At 46.2% G+C, this 19,916-nt stretch overlaps 1 long non-coding RNA gene across 1 annotated transcript; it reads right to left on the reverse strand.

Moving 5' to 3' along the window:
• Nucleotides 1-557: 557 nt before the first annotated feature.
• On the reverse strand, nucleotides 558-9,171 carry LOC137468194 (uncharacterized). The gene is made up of 3 exons (XR_010995793.1): nucleotides 8,876-9,171; nucleotides 7,966-8,172; nucleotides 558-726 (listed from the first exon to the last, which is right to left on the reverse strand). It is a non-coding gene; the product is annotated as an uncharacterized lncRNA (long non-coding RNA).
• Between the last annotated feature and the right edge of the window lie 10,745 nt (nucleotides 9,172-19,916).

Below are 19,916 nucleotides of genomic sequence, written 5' to 3' on the forward strand. Positions count from 1 at the left end.
AGGGATGCTTAGTCAGTGAACCTGTGCTTCTCGTTACATACCTCCAACCTGCTGTCATTTGATAATCCTGTGGAAGGGTTTGCAAGTTTGTGCTGCCTCAGAAATTTCTGCTTGTTCACTGCAGCTGCACTCAGAGGGGATTCTCTGAGCACAGCATGAGCACAGCTAATTGCATCAGGAGGTCAGGAGGAAGGTCTGCTAAACTGCTCCTGGTACAAACCCCACCTGCATTCTCAGAGCCCAGCCAGGTTGCTTACAGAGCCATCATTAGCACTGAAAAGTAAAAAGCCCCAGACAGAATTTGCACAAGGTAGAGCAGCAATAAAGTAAAAAAACCAAGCAAGCTTTCTTCCCAATAGTTGAGCTGACTTTGGAAAGCAAGACATACAAATATTAGAAATTGGCCATCTATAAAACATGAGCATTTTATTAATTGATTTCTTTTAGGTCAAAATGCTAACAATGAATACTATCATCTGACTACACAGATTCCAAAAGTCATGTTATTTTATTTAATTGGTCCCTTTTAGTTTTATTTTTTATTAAGTAAAAAAAAAATACCTTTGACTAGAGCAATAACAGATCCCAAATTCTTGAGTGCAGTTCTCTGGAAGGTAGTTTTGAATTTTGACTTTGTTGATTTTGTGGGTATTTCCATCTTTACATTTCTATCAAGGACCTCTGTAATTTCCATCTCATTTCTCTACTCCCCAAAGCAAAACAAACCTGTTGTGTGACAGCACACAAGTCAGATAGGGAAATTAGGAGGAATATATTTTACATTTTGCAGCCTTCCAGTACCCACAGGGAGCCTACAGATAAAGGGATAGTTTTGACAAGGGCATGGGGGAATGGCTTCAAACTGAGACTAGGTTTAGATTCAATATTAGCAAGAAATTCTTTGCTGTGAGGGTAGTAAGGCACTGGGAAAGGTTGCCCTGGAAGTTGTGGATGCCCCATCCCTGTAAGTGTTCAAGGCCAGGTTGGACAGGGCTTGGAGCAGCCTGGGATAGTCGAAGGCGTCCCTGCCCATGGCAGGGGAGTTGGAACTGGATGATCTTTAAGATCCATTCCAACCCAAATCATTCCATGATTCTGTGATTCTTCTCTGCTTCTTTGCACTGGTAGCAAGAAGCCTGCAAAAGATGAGGTCAGGGAGTGCAGTGGCAGTGGCAGATTCAGAGCCTTATTTTCTACCTCTTTGCATTTCACCCTCTCTGCAGATTAGCACGGGCTCAAGCCTGCCTGAGCAGTATGAGGATGAAGGCAGAGAGTGGAAAAGAAGCGATTTCAGCTCAGTGCAAGCATTTCACACTGGATTGTCCCCCACTTGAGCTGACGTGCTAAACAGAGCTGTTTACCAGCCTGTGGTAAACTCCATTTACCCTGGGTACACAGCCTGCATTGCTCTGCAGCCAGGAATGTCCCTGCTCCTGGGTGGTTGCCTGAACCCAACCTGAGAGCACAGAGCAGGGTTCAGACTCCCTAGCTGAACAACAGACATCTGATGCCAGCCACTACAGAAGTGCCCCTGTTTGGGTGGGAAGGACAAGCAGCACGAAACCATGTGGGGATTCATACCAGATTTATTCCAAAACCAAAGAATCAAATCCATCTTTCCTGAGATACAAGCTCCCTTCTCAAAAAAAGGAAGAGTAATTTAAGGTCAAATACTTTCACCCTAAGCAACATTAAGTGAAGAATGGCAAAATTTCATTGCCATCCTGTGCGGTTTACCAGCAGTGCCTGGATTTGGATTTGAGGGAGGGCTGCAACGTCACAACACTGCCTAGCAGCTGTGACATCAGGTCACACTACGTGGGAGAATGCCACACAGAAAAGGTCATTCCCTGGGCTCCAACCCAGCCTGTCCTACTTGGAAAGAGGGTTCTGTACTGAGCAGTGGTTTGTTCTGGAAAATGCCTTCTCAGGCTCAGCCTCTGTCACCGGAGCCCCTGACAGTGGCTGATGTCAGGCAGGGAAGCTCTGGGCATGCACAGGTGCTAGGGAAAAACAGAGATGTCTCAAGGAAGTGGTAATTTCTTAGGAAGAGAAGAGAAACAGGTCACTCTGGGGCTGGCCAGCCAGTACAGGGTGTTTCACAAACACATGAACTGAAGTGGCTGCTGAGAGTTGCCCAGAAATGAGCTCAACCCTCTTAGCACAGCCACAGTCTCTCTTCCAGGACAACTTCTCCCTCTTTTTCTTCTTTTTGGAGTCTTTCCTGAGCTGCTGCAAACTAAACACAGATCCTCAGGGGCAGGCAGATGCCATCACTGTCTAGCATTAACCCCATGGGTGTAGCCTGTCATTTCTGTGTCCTCCCACCAGTACAAATTGCTGTGGTTACCATGTAATAAAGCAGGTGCCAGCTCTTCATGAGACAGCTCCGTGTCCCTTGCCCATCCATGATCCCTTTGCCAGCAACAGCAGTGAAGCTGCTTTCTGCCCAGCCCCACAAAGCCCTGGGAAATGGTGACAATGTGGTCCCCGAAGTGTGGCAGTGGGGCAGGTGCCAGCATTGCCAACCCAGAACAGTCTCACACAGCCTTCAAGTGAAAACAACCTCCTTAGCAGGAACTGTACTTGATTTTGCAGGAGATATCCAGAAGCCCTCTGGCACCCACAGTCACTGGGAGCAGAGCTGGTGTTCCTGGTGGTGCTGCACTGTGCCTTGCTCTCCCTTCCATCCAACCACTGGTACCCAGAAGAGTGTGTTTCCAGTCTCAGAGGGATTCTGCCCTGCCTAATTTGTTTTTTTTTTTTGCAGCCAGAGTCTTACTGAGGGATTGCATCCAGGCCAGGGTCTGCCTTATCTCCGCTCAGTGAAATGCGTACCTGTCTGGCCGCTTGTAGACCTGATGGTCCCGCTGTTGTGGCAGGTTGAAAAAGGAAGCATATCCTAAATTCCCCTAGTTCTGGGACATAACTGAGCTAGTGTGGGCAGCAGTGAGGTCTGGTACATCCAAGGAGTGGTGTGGTTCAGTGCTGAAGATGTAACATTCAAAGCCTGCCTTAGGGCACGTTAAGGAAATGCAGCCACCAAACCTCTGGCACTGCCCATCTTTAAAAGTGCCCTGTGACTTGCTCCCCACACAAGGTGCAAAACAGGCATCTGCACCTGTTAGTGAGGCAGACAGGGAGGGCACTTGGGCTTCTCACAAGGATGCATTTCTCACCCATTTGGCACCCATGGAAAGGGTGATGTCTTCTCAGGGTGCCAGGCTCAGTGATCAAGAAAACACTTTGTCAGGTGCTGGGATCCTAAAATGAGCTATCAGCTCTATATAGGCCATGCTTTCACACACAAGCACCTTCCATCTCCCCTTCCATCCCTGCTCATGCAGCCACTGTGGCCAGCACAGTACTTTCATCCCAGCATCCCAAATATGCCTGCCTTCCTTCCCCACACAGGCATTCAGTTTGGGATACTTGGCTCAAAGCTTAAGCTGCTGGAGCTGGGCTGCAGGCAAGGACCCACCTCTACTGAATTCCGTGGCAGTTTTGCCTTTGATTTCAGTGGGGAGTTAATTTTGCCCTGTGTGGTGATGATTTGTTGCTTGGCTGTGACCTTGCAGAACATCAGGGAGAGCCATCCTCATCCACCACCATCCTCATCCCCATCCTGCTCTGACAAGCAGGCGTTCTCATACCTCAGTTTCCCCCTCTGTATCTAAAAGGAAACCCAAGTTGAAAATGCACCTTTCCCTTCCTTGTGAAGTTCTTTGATACAGAGATCTAAACACAAGATCCAACAGTGACCTTCACTTTCCTTTACTGTGTCAGACCCATTTAGTGGCTATTTATGGCAACCTGGTCATTAGCGCTACAAGAACAAATTCAGCACAAAGAAAGCTTTAAACCACAGATTTGGGGTGTGCCAGGCTGTCAGAACACCATTGTACACTACTTTCCTCCTTATCCTATCAAAAGACAAAAGCTGCATTTGATGATTGAAGACACACAAACCAGAATAGCAACAGGAGCTCCTCCTGCAGAAAAGGAATTCCGCATTTCCTAAACCCCACATCCCTCCTTTCCTCCACACCACTTGGTCTCCTTGGAGCTCTCCACAAAGGGATCAGAGCAGGACTTCTCCCCCTGCTTTCTGTTCACCTCTTGCAGCCACTCAAGCCACACCTGGGCTAAGCTACTCTGGCAGTGTCAGAAGAGCTTCTGATGTGCACATTTTTTGCTGCTTTGTTTTCAGATAAACAAGGGAGCAGGCAGATGATGTGAGATGTGGACAGCCTCTATGTGAAGTGAAAAGGTGTTTCCTTCTGTGTTTCTTCCCATGGAAGACTTCAAGGGTGAAAACTCATTGGAAGAAGGCAATGTATCTCATCCTGAATCAGGAGAGATTTTTCATTTATTATTTCAGTTTCTCTCATAGCTCTCTTAACACCCATGGGCCTTACTAGTGCACATTTCCCTTTCTCTCTGACTCTTCCTGCAGCAGAGCTGCTCAGTTCTGACTCTAGAGCCAGGGGAAGACCAGATACCTTTGCCTCACTGGAACTCACAGACAGTGACAACACCTGAGTTAACCAGATCTTTCATGACTTTCCTTCTGAACTAAAATCAGGCTGGAATGAGATATTTATGTTCAGACGTGGACAACAGCGAGATTGTCTCAGAGAGAAAAAGAAACTAAGAATCCTATTGTGGAAACATAAGGTCCTGATGGGCTTAGTTTAAATGAAAAGTTGTGATAGCAGCTTGGTATTCCTTGAAAACCTGCACAGGCATCCACTAATGTATATTAATAGTCACTACCTCATTTCTTGCCTTTCATTCCATTTCAATTCAAAATGCCCATCTGGCCTATGTTGCCAACAAATAGCAAACCAAGTTCAGTCTTGATCAGTCCAGGGATGTACTCACAACTCTGAGTAAACACCTCTGTGTAAGGCACAGGTTTAGTAATATTTTCCAACTTGGATATGATGGAAGTGGACATCCATACCTTCCTCAAAGAGGCAGTATGTTGAGCAAGTTAGATGCAGCAATATAAATATATTTAAGAGAGAGAGAGAGAAATATATTTAAGAGAGAGAAATATAAAACTGCAGAATAAGACCAGGTCTTACAAACTGAGCACTTTATGAGGAGTCACACCTGTGGCTGCTTGGAGGATGCTCTGCAGTCCTAAAGATTCTCTTTTGCCCCCCATATTTCCTGGAACAAGAGGCTTAGAGATATTTTATGGTTGACATTGATAAGATGTAATGAGGGGATTCATTCCTCCCAGAAAATGCACCACACAATGACTGAGGAACACCTTTCTGCCCAGGAGGTGAAACTGTGCTGGGAATCACGTAAATGCAAGGCAATGCCATCCTGAGAAAACTCTGTTTGTTTGTTGACTGTCAGTTTAGCTGGAGATTAGATAAAGCTTAATTAATGCAGTGCAGTTATGCTTTTGAGGTTAAATTCTTAGCACACAGACTAAAATTATTACTGATAGTCACAGGCTGACTCCAGCAGAAGCCAAGGGAAGAGGGGACATTTTAACCACTGACTCAAAGGGGCCTTTTTTTACAAAACAAACCATATTAATGAGTTGCTATCAGCTCCATGTTCACAGTCTCCATTGCTTGGTAGACCAGTATCACCCTGGGAAAAACCCTAGAAGCAATCTCTCAAACATGCCCTTTTATGACCCCAGATATCTATTTTCTACAGTCATTTGCAAATACCCTGCAACATGTAGTCAGAAAGAGATCAGATGCACCGTGTCAATGATCTTAAAGGTCTTTTCCAACCTAAATGATTCTATAATTCTATGATTCTATATTGGAGCTGGCCTTTTATCATTGGGAAAATGCCAACTCATTTACGTGAATGTTCACAGGATAGCTGTGGCTTTGCAAACATCTTACTAGAAACCTTCAGGGTCACAGTCATCTATAAATAGGTATCAGCAGCAGCCTCATTCTTCCCAAAAAACTTATAAAAACCTTTGTATTTTCCAAGCAGATTCTGGTCAAACAAGTTAATGCAGCACAATTAGTGCTTCTTGCCTTTCACACCATTTACAGTCACAATGCCATCCTCTGGGCGACAGCAAATATTTCCCCTTCCTATTCTTCTGATCAAATGCATTCCCAATAAACCCAGAACCCAATTATTTCTAAATCCTTTTTAGGAGTCATGCCTGGTTATACCACTACAGTTGCCAAGACCTTTGGGTGGTTAAGTGGCAGCCAAATGGAAAAGAAATGGACTGAAACAGGAATGGTGGATGAGGGCAAGAATGATTCTCAGCAGGAGGAGTGACCACCTCAAGCTCCTCAAAACACCTCTAGAAACAGGACAAAGTTACAAAAGGGTATCCTGAAGTCTGAAAACACCTCAAGTTCATGAACCGAAGTAGCAACACGAGGGAGAAGAAGGGAGGTGGAGTAACTGCAGGCAGAAGCAGTTTGTTGAGCCCTTTCCCAAATGAAAGCAAAGCCCAGAATCCAGGGCTGAGGACAGCGAGGCAAAAGGCAGCAGAAAGGAGGTTAGCAAGAGGAGAGGCTGAGGCCAGCTGATGTCCAGACCTATGGCCACAACGTCAATGGGAGCAAGGCCAAAATGACATTGAATCTGCAGAAGCATCATCAAAATAGCATCCCCCTAACTGAAACACCATGAGTCTGAGGGTCAGCTCCAGGCCAGCTACTGCAGCCGAGTCAGGCGCTTCCCAGGGGATGTGTTCCAGCTCATCCAGCTGACCTAACTTTGGCTCTGTCCCTGGCTATCGCGCCCAGCGCTGTGTCCAACCATCCAGCGGGGCCACAGCGCCTTTCAGTGGGACAAGGGGATCACTGGGAGAGCAGATCTGGTGTGGTGGGAGCCAGGAACCATGAGGAAGTACCTGACAAACTGCCCCTCTTCTAACCTGGCTGCATTTGTAGATGAGGAGCTGAGTGTGTCCCTCCAGGCAGGGAGGATGGGTATCCCAAGGAGAAAAAGTGTCAGGGAAGAGGAAGGCATTCCAAATGACCCAAGGAGTCTGTCCATGCTGCTTGTGGAGCTGGCCAAGGGAGCAGAAATGATGGATGGGAAGACAAAATGATCAGTTAAATCATTTGCATTACATGTGGAAGAGAAGATATGGAAGGGGAGATAAGTTAGACTGCACCCTTAGACTGCAAATAGTAATTTCCATTTTCCTCTGTGACACACACATTGCCCCCTTCTGCATGTTTTCCTATGGAAACAAAGAACTTTTCACCCCTCCCACTGACTTTAATAACTTTTGAACTTATTGGCCAATTTTGACTGAATTTATTGAGACAACGATATCAAAGATATCATCCCTGTAAGAGTTTGTCAGGCCAGGCAAAGAAGAGAATTTTTCCTATTTGAGAGACCAATACAACCTCACCATTTTCTAAGCAACAGAGAATCCATGGGTGCACAAGCCTCTGAAGGGGTGAGGAAGAAAAAGGGCAAGAGACAATTCCAAGCACCAGAAACAGTTCTGGCCAAGCTCTCTTGACTGAGGCAAATTAAGCACTAGACACAGTATGGAGCTGGTAATTCTTTGGAAGACATTCTACTTGAAACGGCAAAAAACAAACTCCCTTTTCCTTGCACGTGCACCACAGATTTCAATGCCAGGTCAAATATGGGAATGAAATTATCTTTGATATCCTTCCTTCTCAATCCTTCCCTTTCTCTCTGGGGACAGAGCCCTCTCCTGCCTCCAAAGCACAAGTGACTGGGAGGCCTTTTGGCATGGCTGCTCTCCTGCTTTTTGGCTGTACACAGGCACTGCTGAAAACCAACCCACATAAACCACCGGGTTAGGAATGGAAAGAGTAGCAGAATGATCATACTCCTGGTAGGAGGCCAAATGCTAACAGTGCAGAAGCCTGTATGGGTTTGTTAACCTATTAAAATAACATAACTCTTGCCCCACCAGCACATTCATACGTGGCTTCTGCCACAACAGGTCAGTAAAGATTTATTTACCAGGCCTGCAGCACAAAATGCTGGCTGGACCCTGCTGGGAATCTGCATAAAAATGCAGTAAACAGCAACAAACACTTTGGTGCTTCTCCTTTTGCTGAAAGCGAAGCCTCCAATGGTGGCTATAAATCTTTTGCTGCCACTTGCAGAGGGTATTTACTAATTACAGCATCAGCACGTCTTGTGCCAGTTGTAGGTCAACGGGATAGCCTAGAAAAGGAACAGAAATAGTTTTGCAATGAAGGCAGGCTCAAAGAACAAATGTCTCAGCACTGATCTCTCCACTGGCAGCAGCACTAGGAAACTAAGGATCACAATGCAGAGAACAAGGATGTTAATTCTGCCTAAATAACAGACTGCGTTTCCTCTACCCGGCTGTTCTGAGGAGCTAATTACACACATTCCCGAATCAAAGAAATATAAAACAGTCTGCAAATGATTGCAATGTTGATGTGTTGGCAGTCCAAACCATGACATATGGTCCTTCAGTTTGCCATCCTAGAGAACAGGCTCACGAGCAACCCTCGTAACGCAAAATTGTGTCATAAATAACAGAAAGAGGCTGACTCTAGAAATGAGCTCGAGGTGACCTCCCTCCTCAGCCCCGCAAGAGACTGTCAGCGTTTCACAGAGCTGCTGCCAACCTGGTCATAGGTCCCCAAATGTACCTCCCTTGAGGGGGAAGGAAGGTGAATCATATCCAGGCAGGATCCTGGCCCAGTCAATACCCACATGCAAACTTTGCAAAGCCAAGGTTTCGGCACCAACGCCGGCTGGACACGCGTGTGCCACCAGCCCCGCTCTGGGACTGCTCCACAGCCCTGTGCCGGCCCCTGAGCCACTCAGCAGCAGGATCCAGACCTTCAGGTTCATCACTGGAGCCCCATCACGGACCTGGTGGAGCGAGGGATACCTGCACACACCAGGAGGGGAGAGGGGTGAGGCACAAGCACGCCGAGGGCTTTCACACGCCTTCACCCACAGCAGTTGGCACACGTTCGTCACTCCGTGCCCAGCCAAGGAGGTGAGCATTGCCCCCGGTGCCACAGGGTTTGGGCCATGCCCAAAAGGCAGACCCTCCTCTCTCTTCCTCCTCCTTCATGCTGCCCTTGTGTCAGACACTGGAAAGATTGATGCCTCGAGACATTTTGGGATGCAGGTGTGTGGGGCAGGGCAGGTGGGGCCTTGCCCTGGCGGGGCAGAGCCCTGCTCCTCTGGAGCCTGCATCTCCTCTGGAGCCTGCATCCCCTCTGGAGCCTGCATCCCAGCCCTGCAGCGGTGCCAGTCACGGGCACAGCAGAGGCAATGCTCCACACCCACCCCTGGAGCCCCTGACCCAGCTCCTGAGTGGCCAAGTGACCAGAAGTCCCACCTGGGAGAAGGGCTCAGGAAGGCCAGGGGGTTTTTAAGGCTGAACGCGGGCCATCATGTTTATCCAGACTCTACCTCTCCTCTATCATCGCTGGAACCCAGGAGCTGGTAGCTGTATGTGTGCTTTTCCATATCTTTTCTGTCTCTCTCTCTTTCTCCCTCTTCTCTAATTCCCTCTGCTTGGAATATTTTGAGTAACTTAACATCAAATGGGCTTAAAGTTTGCTAAGTTGAATGGGCCAAGTTAATGTTGTGAGAAGTGTTCTACGTTGATTGAATGTTGTAGTTGTGCTTTTGCCAAAATTTTGCTGATTTTCTGAATTTTGTCAGTAAAGTCTTTAGTGTTGTTTTGACCCCTTAAGAATGTCTCACTGGTATTTCTCCTGTGCATCCAACTCAGAGTACCTGAACCACTGTTAAGTCCTTTTAAAAGGCTCATCAAGGTGGTTGACTGGGGTCTTACACCTTGCCTCAGCATTTCTTCTTCCTCCACTCCAGCAGTGCCTCACTTCCTACCTTTGCAACCAGACCCAGTGTCACCATCCCCACCTCAGGCCCTGCTCAGCTCCCCAGGTCACTCTCTATCCCCCACGGACATCCAGTCCAGCAGAACCCCTGAGGACCAGACCACTGCTCCTCCCTGGCAAGCAGAGCAGTGATTTTCCTTGTGCAAAGGTCAAGGACAGAGCTGATTTATTTTCTCCTTGCCCTCAGGGATACAAAGTTCAGCTGCACAGAACAGCATCCCTGCATCAAGCGGCTCAGAGCACTGAGATCAAAATTTTGGCCCTGTGTAGAAGACAGGTAACCCTGGCTCCCCTGCCTGCATCCTCAATCCACTCCCCTCCTGCCCCATCAGGACTGCAGGGCAGGAGAAGCAGGCAAGAAGGAGTGTGACCTCCACTGCTCCTCCCTTAAGGTCATTGTTTTAAGCTTGTAGCTCAGAATGGATAATTTTTATGTGCTAAGAATCTGCTGTGGACACTGTGGACTTCATTAATCCAGAAAAGGCTAAATGGGCACAGTACCTTTGCACTTGCCTGCCTTACAGCACAGTGAAATCGAAAATTCTGGTGTGCCGAGAGGCTGTTGGTTGCTTTGCTCTCATCCTGCCTGTGTTTGGCCTTCAAATGGGCAAATGTAACTCTGGTAACAGAGCAGAGGAAAGCTCAGAGAGGCCACAGGAGCATTGTGCCTCTTCGGAAGGAGACAGCAGATAAACAGGATTAAGGAATTTTGCATAGTTCAACCTGCCAGGTCCTGTGAAGAGGAAATGTAGGCAGTGCCTGCAGCCCTGATTCAGAGGAGAAGCCTTTGAAATGCTTGCCAGGCAAAATGTGTTAAGATACAAGCTGCTTTTCCTCTGTAGCAGGGTGCAGTGCAGGGAACAGCCTTCCTTCTGTGGAGCCCACCCCACACCAGGCACAGTCTGTGGTGCTGAGACAGATTTCAAGAGTCCTGGGAGCCAAGCAAAGCCATCCTGATTCTGAGTCACAGCCTGGTGCTGGTGCTGGAATTCAAACAGGGAGATCCCCTGCAAGATGTTCTGTTCTGGACCAGACTGAAAAATTTCAAAATTTCACCAAGAATAGGTTTCCCAGGAAGATCTTAATTTTTTTCACCTCTATTTTTTTTTTTTTTTTTTTTTTTTTTTTTTTTTTTTTTTGTTGAAAAGTGATGAAAACAAAAATATTTAGAATGGGGCTGGTTGTATTTGGGGTTTCTTTAGAGGAAGGGGCTGGATCTGGGGTTATATCTAGAGAAAGTCTTTGGATTTCCAGGTGAAACTGGCTTGTTCTGACACCTGGTCTCAGAGCAGCAGGTATATCCTGCAGTGCTTTGGGCTATGCCCTGGGGAATGCAGCATTAGAGACTCTGCCCTCAGCAGAGGAGATGATATGCCTGTAACTCACCACTGCTCTGTGACAAGAGAAGCTGCAGTGTCCCTCCCCTAAACCAGAGCCCTTCATATCCAAAGGATGAACGTTGACTTTTGTGAGCTCTCTGTAAACCAGCATACAGTGAAGCCTGAGGGGTCTCTGCTTATCAAAACCAAGGGAAAGATACTGGGAGAAAGGACAGGAGCACTGTAAAAACAAGTTTCTGCTGTGTGATCAGCTCCATGGAGTGCCATCCCAGCCTGTACCGTGTCACTGGGCTGCCATGTTCTTTACTGTTGGTGGCTCTGCCTTTTTGCCCCTCAGGTTTGGCTGGGCATGCAGCACAGAGCCAGGTTTGGCCACTTCAGTGGAGCTGGAGAAAGGGAGCAGAAGGAAATCAAGGCAGAAACCAGCACAGCCTAGGCATTCCCTGTGGCACAGGGACAAGAGCAGCATCCATCATCCCTCTGGGGTGGGACTGAGGCAACCGATACAAGGGGAGGTGGTGCAAGGTTTTGGAGATTTCCTGAGTGCCCAGGGTGCTCATGGAGAATTTGGCTGTCTTTACAAGCAAGGGGAGTGGGGCAACTCCCAGGCAGCTGCCAGAGAGGGAAAGTGAGGCTGGTGATCCTCAGTGGGAGCTCCAGGTTGGGTAACCCAGTCCCAACTTTGCAAGAAGTCTTCACTCCTGGAGTATTGTATTTCCAACCAATCCCATCTAAAATGAAGAAAAAACTAAGCTTTAATTTTTTTTTAAATTATTTTTAGGATTTGTTTAATTATTTATTTGCAGATAGTAATGCAAACAAGTTTCTTCAAAGTTGGTCTGGACAATGTTCTGTTAAAACTACCACACAAGGGGCACCCACCACTAGTGAATTATAAGGAACTGAGTGAGGAGTCATGTCTGGTTTCCCTACATCTAATTGGAATTTTGTCTCTTTCACATCATATCATACTTGTTCTACCCCTCAGGGTACTCCTGTCCTTGGATGAGGTTTTAGTGTGGCTGTTAAATCCTGTTTGAATGGACTTCCAGACAGCCTAGACAGCTGAAAGCCTGGCTGCACAGAATGCAGGATAGGACTGTTGGGATGGGGAGCAGGCATGGGGAGAAGCTGCTTCTCCAGATGAGGTCTCAGCTGTGCTGTGCAGGTTTCCAGAGCAGCCCACCCCTTCCCTGCTCTGCTGGGCTTGGGGGGCTGTGGGAAATCTGCTTTGCTGGCCCATTCCACAGAGCCCTGTGTCCAGCTTCACTGTCCTGCCACTCCAGACCTGCTGGCTCTGAGGAGCGAGCCCACAAGGGCAGTGCCAAATGGGCAAGAGAAGATGTAAGCATGGAAGATTTGTCAAAGAAAACTTTTTAAAAATATCATATATCCCACAGCTGTCCAAAGTAATAGCTCAGCTGCTAAAAAGGAGGAATTAAATAGGTCAAGCTGTAGAGCTGTGCCACGCTCTGCCAGCTAAAGGAACTAACTTCTCATCTGTTAGACTGTTTCATCTTTTGCTGTTCCAGGAATCCATCTCTCTGCTAGTAATGATGTCAAATAAATCTTCACTAAAATGTAAAAATGTTTATGATTATACTTACTGACCCGTTCCTTTATTAAATGAGGACAATAGGATGATGCCTTGATATTTACTAATGGGTTACTCCTATCTAACCTTTTTTTTGTTCATCTAGATCATCTGTTTTCATTTCACCATTCAATGGCTGCCAATAAAATTAAGTCAATTAAATTAAAGGTCTATTATGTTCTTTCAAATCAGGCTGAGGCCTTTTTTCTTTCCCCAGTCAATGCTCTGAGAAGATTTTTGATAGGGCAGCTGGGAAATCTGGAGCAGATTCTCCTCAGCTGGAAATTAGTTTAGCTTTTCAGAAATCAATAGAGAGGCATCAGCTTACCCCAGCTGAGGGCCTGAGCCCTGATGTGTGGGAATAAGCCTCAAGCCTGTCTTTGGGCCAAGATTTAGGTCTGGAATCGCTCCCTCATGCAATCTCAAAGACCTTGTCTACTTATCAAAGTGTTAGTAGTTACTTATAACATATATGGTGCATTTACACCATCATCTCTTCCCCATGGAAATACCCCTAGCTAAGTATAAAAGTGACCTTTTATATTTAACTTTAAATGTGAGCTATTGCCAAGAGGCATAAGTGAAATTGATAAAAGAGTCTAATGTTGGATCATAGAGTCTGCATGAAGCTGTCCTCTTTGGTTTTCTGATATCAAAACAGTTTATTGTAAATTTTCCAGCATAAACAAGACCTTAACATCTTATTAAGTGATTATTAAAATAAAGCCAAAGAAGAATGTTCTACAAAATCCTAAATATTGCAGATATTTTCTGCAAAATTCTTACAGGGCTAGTGAAAATATCAAGGAAAAACCTAACCAAGGCACCACCACCTTGCTCAGGTGACAATCCTGAATGCCTTTTTCAACTTCTAAGTGGTGAGCCTCTCTTAATGCTCTGAATGCCTTGTCAGAAGTAATCTGTAAACTCTTAACTCATCATCTCAGTGCAGCTATTGTATTCGAAGCCCCAGCCCTCTGTTAGCAATCATCTCAAAGGGCTGGTGCACAAGTAGAAAGTGTTTTGTCTTCTTGCAGACTTGGTGGCAAAGTTAGCACAATCCCCACCAAGCCTAGGCAAACTCTGCTGTGAAAGGAAGGCAAATAAAGACCTGCAAGAACTCCTTGACAGAGGCTGAGAGAAGAGACAATGTTTACCCAAAAACCGTAAAGCAAACTCAGGAATTAAGGCTGAACAGCTTTGAGTGTGTTTCCAAGCGAGAGACTTTGTAAGCAAAGCTTTATTTAACTCTCTGCTGTCACAAATTCAAACAGTGAAATGGCTCCTAACCCTAATTAACTCAAAATGTTTGACATCTTAGGAAAGCCTTGAAGCACAGAAGGGCTTCCTATCAGCCAAACCTACAGTGCAGACCATAAGTTTTCCTATTCAAACGTCAGTTTTTTCTATTTACATCAGGCATCATATAAACTACAAGCACCCTCACACAAGAGCCAGCAACCTTTTTGGCTCCTAGAGAGCATTTTTCTAGGATAAAAGCTTTAAAGTGATTTACAGACTTCTAACTGCAAGCAGAAAATCCCAACTTCTTCTCAGACCCAAGGGGTGTGATAATGAGTACAAGTGATTCGGTCACACAGTGAAAAGGCAAAGCAGAAATGTCCCTTGCATGGTGTTGCAAGAGGGGAAGGATAAGAGAACAAGGTCAGACCTTCCTCTGAGCTGATCTCTCTGCCACTGGGCAGAGGATGGATCAGAGAGAACCCAAAATTTCTACTACTACTCAGGCTAGTGACTGCCTAAGGATAGAAAGCTTAACCCGCTCTTTCCTCAAAGGCTCTTGTCTTTCATTTGTGCAGTTCCAACTCTAAGTGGCCTCTGAAATGATGCAAACAAGATCTGGTTGCTCACTGCTTGTTAATGACCCTGCTGCTGTGCAGCTCCATCAGCTCTGTGTAGAGCTCATTTCTGCTGAGCAATCACAGCTCAGTGGCTGGAAACCCAGAGATCATCAATTTCAAGAACTGCAAAGGTGAGCTTCCTCCTGGGAGATCCACAACTCCTGCAACTGTCAAATTAGTGGAGTTGTGCTGGGGTAAAAGTGATGCAAATGAGGAGAACACTTACTTGGCAATTTATGTGCTGTATCAGGAAAACGTTATCACCTCTGACATATCAGGGAGATTCTGTGTTTACTGACACCTTTGCACACAACAGCAATTTTGATTAAATCCTTGGGTAATGATTACATCAGGAGACTTACACCACTGAAAAAAAAAAAATTACAGCATTTTCCATCTGTGATGTACATGAGATACCAGTGCTGATGACTTCCATGGGGTTTTTCCTGTGTAGAAGAGAAGCAGGAGAGCTCAGATTTCTGTGTTTCATCAGGTGAAGCTGGGAGCCACAGCCAGGAGAGCTTGGTGATGGTGAGAGAGAAAGGGAAAAGGATGCTTATACCTGATGTGCTCACAGAAGGAACAGGGTTTGACCAACAGAAGCAGCAGGAAAATGACTTCTCCATCTCCAGCCGTGCATCATGTCTATAATGTCTATAATTGTCACTGACAATGGTGGGTTTTAACAGGAAGGAGAAGAATAAAAGCAAGAATAAACACTCTGAACAAGATAATCTGCATTTGTATACAGCAACCTTTGCAATACAACTACTTTTTCCTTAAAGAAAGATCTTTCTTTAAATCTTTAGATCAAGGTGCCCCCATGAGAGCTAGTGGTCCTTTTGACTAAAACTGAAGTGTTGCTGTGATAAGGACTAGCCTTATTCAGCCTGGGGGCTGTGGAAGAAAGTGCACCGGGCTCAGGGTAGGGGAGGGTGCTGGAAGGGTTTGCAAACATCTGGGACATCTGGGCTGCTGAGTCACATGTGCAGAGAGAGCCTGTGCTGCAGGCAATGGCCAGATGGCAAAAGAACACAAGAAAAGCTGTGTCCCATGTGCCTCTCATACAGGACATGGCATTTGAGAGTATAGTACAGGAAATCTGTGTTGAAAGGGGTGGCTGAGGGTCTTGGCCCTGACTGATGGGGAAGGGGTGTCCATTGCTAGAAACAGCAGAGGAGTGTGGTTCCCATGCAGGATGAGGCACCAGAGTGGAACCCACCCACGGCACCAGGGCACCCCTGGGGGGGACCTGTCCATCCCCCAGGCAGCACCCCACATTTGCTGAGGAAAGATCCTGCATGGATCTGGTATCCCTGGTCTCTCCACTGGACTCTCTTCAGGCCAGAGCTGCCAAGGAGGTCAGAGCTGTGTCTTGGCTGCTCTTCCCAGGCTCAGTCAGGGCCCTGCTTCATCTGGCTCCAGCACCTCTGTGTGGGGAAGGCAGCACTCTCCCTGCAAGCTTTTTCCCTGGAAGTGCAGAAAACCACAAGCACCTCTCAGCAGGAAAGAAAATGGTAAGAAAAGAGAGTGATGAGATAATGTGGATGGTGATGTGCAGCAGTGAGAGAGAGGAGGAGTAGTTTGTTAGTCTGATTTATTGAGCAGGGATTATTTGCAATATCCATGGTGGAGTGATGGAGCCCTCATGGGCCTGATGAGCCCAGTTCTGACAGCCTGGGAGTTCCTGTGTCACTGGTCCTGACTCCTTCCCTGCCAGGTAGACTGGACACCTGGAGTGCTTTTCTTTCCCCTCCTCTTGTTTGCTAGTGGAAAGTGGAATTTCATTGCATGAATCTAGGAGCAAAAGCCACGAGAACAAAAAGCAAATATTGCAAGACTGACAAAAATCACTAGAGCTGGCAGCACTGCCTAGATTTGTCTGTTCAATATTCATTCTAGAATAATTAGAAGAAACTTAACCAGCCTGCTGGCATAGACAGGGACACATGGTGCCTTGCAAAAGTCAGGGTAGAGAACAACATGAAAAAGTAGTGCAGCCCAGCTTGCTGCAGACACAAAATTTCAGTGTAAGAGACTTGTGGACCCAGTCTCTCTCTGTAAATGTCCATGTTCCCCGCTGTGTTCCCACATCCCTGCAGATTTCAGCACAAACAGGTACTCCTTGAGCCTTCTACCAAACTGTAGGGTAAACAAAGGCCATATGACAAGAGCCTGGATTAAGAAAAAGAGCTGATTAACTCCAGGCATTTGCCAAGTCACTGTGTCTAGACTGTATCCAGTCAATGCTGCAGACCAGCTTTGATTCCCACTGCTTCTGGCATTCCAGTGGTGAGAAGCATTTTGTGGTGTAAATTTGTCCTTACTTCACTCACAGTTCTCTGTAGCTCCCCTGGGACTTGTTTAATATAACATGATCATCCCAGTGGCACCACAGTAAGGACCTGTGAGCCACATCCTGTGTTCCATCCTGTGTACCTCAGGCACTTGGTACTTTCAGGGGAACAGGAACACCCACTCCATCAAACACAATGTTAAAGATGCCCTTTCAGACAAATATCATGGTTAGACTTTGAGTCTTCTCTCAGGTCCAAAACTTCAAAGCCAGTCCTCCATGGCTTCAAGGAGAGCAACATTTACATTTTCCCTCTAGGCAGCAATTTATTAAAAATGCCAAGACAAGCAACTTCCCAGGGAATCCCATTTCTGCCTGCTGGAGGACAGCTGTGTTAACCAGCCGCCAGTAAGACCAAGCCCAACATCCTGCAGCTTCTGCCTGGGTCTCCTCTTTCACTCCAGGCTGGGTTACAAAGCATGACAAGAGGTTTACTGATGGAAAACTATAAGAAACTGAAAGGTATTCTCAAACACAGTGGTTATGGTAATACGGTACCCTTGCAGGACAGAAACAAGGCAATTTCTTTTTACAAGAACCAGCAACAACAGCACCACCAACCCTGGGAAAGCAGAGTGAGACCCATCTGACAGAGCTGGGTAAAACACTCCATCAACCAAGACAACCTCAACAAGGTGATGGGTAAACAGAACAGCCTTTTCTCTGTCTGTACATACACACACACGTCTGTATGTGCAGATGCACGTGTGCCATTACGTGTATTCAGGTAGAAACATTATTCAGAGAGAGGTTAATTCCAAGCTGATGATGCCCATTAGTGCAAGACATAACCAGCAATTTGGAAGCATTCAGAAGTGTTTCCATCTGTGAGTATAAAGCAGCTGAATTGGATTGTAGAGGCAGCAATGGCTCAGGGATCCCTCAGGGATCCTCAGCAGGCAGGCTGGTGCCCCTACTTCCCCACATACCTTTCATCACAAGTCAGAGTTAGGCTGCAAGGAGGATTTGCTGCCTTATCACCTCCTCCTGCCCCTTTCACTGGCATTCACATCAGCCTGAATCTGGCCTGGCTCATTTAAACAAAGCTGTAAAAATAATATCCCTGCATTTTCCTAATCTCAAATGGATTTAGAGAGCCTAGTGCAGCAAAAGGCAAAGTAAAACTCACTTGCCTGACAAGCACAATCTCGCTGATGGAAACCAAAAGACCTATGCCAAAGGAAACCTTAATAATCACCTGGAAAAAACATTAACTTGAGTTGTATCTATTTTCTAATGGCATATTGTGTACGTAACAAAACACCCACAAATAATTTCGGGACCAGGGATGTTCCCCCTTCCAATTGTTTTCATCATGGGGGCCAACAGGGCTCTTACGTGCGCTTTCGACTGCCGCAGTGAAAAATGTGTTCCCTGTTTGTTCTTGTTCTGCCTCTGCAGGAAATCAGAGACTCTGGCTTCCTGTAGGCTACAGATGCTTTATTCTTTGTATTCCCCAAATAGGAAGTCCTGGGGTCACTGGCCAAATATATGGAAACTTAATTTCATTTCAACACAGGATTAATCACTAGGAAGTGTCAGGACATTGATGGGCTGATAACAAGACAGTTACAGCAGAAACCTTTTATGGGCACCAGGGTCACAGCATTTGGCAGCTGACAAGGAGGTCTGAGTCTCCCCTAGAATGGGGAAGGAAGGCTACCTGATGAGAATTAACACCGGCAATTGTAATAGCAGTGTTTGTTTAATGCCCTGTAAACCTCACCAAACTTTTAAGCCTTTTCATATTTTGAGAGGAAGGTAAACTGTTTTTGATGACTAACCCTTGTTTTTGATGACTAAGCTCTGTGTTTTCACTCTACAAATCAAAACAGTCTGTGATAAACATCCTCTCCTTACCACAGCCTGGCAATGGCACAACTCCACTCAGTTCAAGGAAAGGCTTCTGATTTGCACCCTTAGAATCAGAGAATCATTAAGGTTGAAAAAGACCTTGAAAATCATCAAGTCCAACCATCAACCCAGTGCTGCCAAGTCCACTACTAAATCCCTAAGCACCACATGTTTTAACACTTCCAGGGATAGTGATTCCACCACTTCCCTGCACAGTCTGTTCCAATGTCTGGCCACCCTTCCACAGTAAAGGAATTTTTCCTCATATCCAGTGGTGCAACTAGAGGCCATCCCCTTTCACCTTGTCCCTTGTTACCTGGAAGTCACAGATCAGTCCCCTACTACCCCTGCATGTCAGAGGGTGTCCAGGCTAATGGACAGAATGGGAACATTGGAAAACCCAAATTTAAATCCAGGAGCAGTTAAATGGCGTTCCACCAAGTGTGCTTGGACTTTCTGTTTAAACACAGCCAATACCACACTGCTGTGAGGTTAACAACTATTACTATTCCCATTATAAAGGTGGGAAAAGTGGGGTACAAAGACTGAGAGCTTGATCTGTGCCCACAGAGTTGTGGTCTTTGTCAGCACTCAGGGACTGACATCATCAACCATAGAATTAAAGAATCATAGAATGGTTTGGCTTGGAAAGAACCTTAAAGATCATCCAGTTGCAGGCCCCCTGCCATGGGCAGGGACATCTTCCACTAGACCAGGTTGCTCAGAGCGCCATTCAAACTGGCCTTGAACACTTTCAGGGATGGGGCATCCGCAACATCTGGACAATGTGCATCAGGGCTTTCATAAATATTATGTCATCTCCTGCAACAGAGGAAGAGATATGTCTAAATTATAGGACTTTGTGAAAACAACATGCTTCTAAAAGCATCTTCAATTCACCATTTTCTACAATGAGTAAACAGTGAGGGAGGAATCTCCTTTACAGAAATGAAGATCCCCTTCACAGAGAGCAGCAGGTGCCCTGCCCAATCTGCACTTGTGCAGTGTGTAAAGGGAGCTGTCACCTCCTCCCTTCTGAAAACACACTGC

The sequence above is a fragment of the Anomalospiza imberbis genome, chromosome 2 (assembly GCF_031753505.1).
Source record: "Anomalospiza imberbis isolate Cuckoo-Finch-1a 21T00152 chromosome 2, ASM3175350v1, whole genome shotgun sequence".
Taxonomy (NCBI): Eukaryota; Metazoa; Chordata; class Aves; order Passeriformes; family Viduidae; genus Anomalospiza; species Anomalospiza imberbis.